The sequence below is a fragment of the Nannospalax galili genome, unplaced genomic scaffold (genome assembly GCF_000622305.1).
Source record: "Nannospalax galili isolate Female #2095 unplaced genomic scaffold, S.galili_v1.0 scaffold561, whole genome shotgun sequence".
Lineage (NCBI taxonomy): Eukaryota > Metazoa > Chordata > Mammalia > Rodentia > Spalacidae > Nannospalax > Nannospalax galili.
Window position 1 is genome coordinate 93,881 of NW_008344825.1, and position 1,782 is coordinate 95,662.

The window sequence follows — 1,782 nt, forward strand, 5'->3', positions numbered from 1 at the left end:
GAATGGGAGGGTTTCCCTGTGCTCTTTCTCTGACTGCTTGTCATTGGTATATAGAAAGGCTATAGACTTTTGTAGGCTAATTTTGTAACCTGCCACTTTAACTGAATGTGTTAATAATTTCTAGGAGTTTGTGTGTGGAATTTTTGGCTTCGTTTAGATATAATATCATATCATCTTCAAAAAGGGATAATTTGAGCTCTTCTTTTCCAATTATTACTCCTTTAATTTCCGTTCTTGTCTTATTGCTCTTGCAAGAGTTTCAAGTACTATGTTAAAGAGAAGTGGGAATAGTGGACAGCCTTGTCTGTTTCCTGATTTCAGTGGGAATGCTTCCAGTTTTTCTCCATTTAGAATGATGTTGGCTGTAGGTTTGTTGTATATAGCTTTAATTGTGTTGAGGTATGTTCCCTCAAGTCCAATTCCCTCTAGGACTTTGAACATAAATGCATGTTGAATCTTGTCAAAAGCCTTTTCTGGGGCTGGAGAGATGGCTCAGGAGTTAAGAACACTGGTTGTTCTTGCAGAAGACCTAGGTTTGAATCCCAGCACCCACATGGCAGCTGACAACGTCTGTAACTCCAGTTCCAGGGGATCTGATGGCCTCTTCTGTCCTCTGTGGGCATTGCATGACATGGGTGCACTTACCTATGTGCAAGTGCAAGCAATACACTCATATGCATAAAATTAAAAAAATAGCCTTTTCTGCATCTACTGAGATGACAATGTGGTTTTTGTCTTTGAGTTCTTTTATATGAGTAATGATGTTTATTGACTTGCATATATCGAACCATCCCTGCATCTCTGGAATAAAGCCAACTTGATCATGGTGGATGATCTTTTTGATGTCTGTCTGTATGCGGTTTGCAAGTATTTTGTTGAGAATTTTTGCATCTATGGATCTATAGTTTTCTTTTTTGGTTGTGCCTTTAACCTGGTTTGGGTATTAGAGTGATGCTGGTTTCATAGAAGGAATTTGGGAGTTCTCCCTCTGTTTCTATCGTTTTGAATAATTTAAGTAGTATTGGTTGGAGGGCTTCTTTAAATGTCTGGTAGAATTCTGCTGTAAATCCATCTGGGCCTGGGCTTTGCTTAGTTGAGATGTTTTGTATTACTGTTTTGATTTCCTTATATGTTATGGGTCTGTTTAAACTGTTGATTTCTTCTTGGTTTAACTTTGGAGATTCCCATGATTTCAGATATTCATTCATTTCTTTTAGACTTTTCAGATTTAGTAGCATATAGGTTTTTTAAATGTTCCCTTATAGGCTGGGCATGGTGGCACACACCTTTAATCCCAGCACTTGGGAGGCAGAGGCAGGCAGATCTTTGTGAGTTCAAGGCCAGCCTGGTCTACATAGTGAGTTCAGGTCAGCTGGGACTATAGGGAGACCCTGTCTCAACAAAGACAAGAAAAAAAAAATTCCCTTATAATGGTTTGGGTCTTTTGGGTTTCTGTTGTGGTTTCCCCTTTCATCTCTTTGGATTTGCTCTTTCTTTTGGTTAACTGGGCTAAGGGTCTGTCTATCTTGTTTAGCTTTTCAAAGAACCAGCTCTTAGATTCTTTGATTCTTTTTATTGTATTCTTTGTTTCTATTTCATTAATTTATGCTCTGATTTTTGTTATTTCTTCTTTTCTGCTGGATTTGGGTTTCATTTATTCTTGCCTTTCCAGAGTCTTGAGTTGCAATGTTAAGTCATTTATTTGTGCTGTTTTTGATTTTTTAATGTAGGCACTTAGAGCTATAAACTTCCTTCTTAGGACTGCTTTTTAAGTGTCCAACA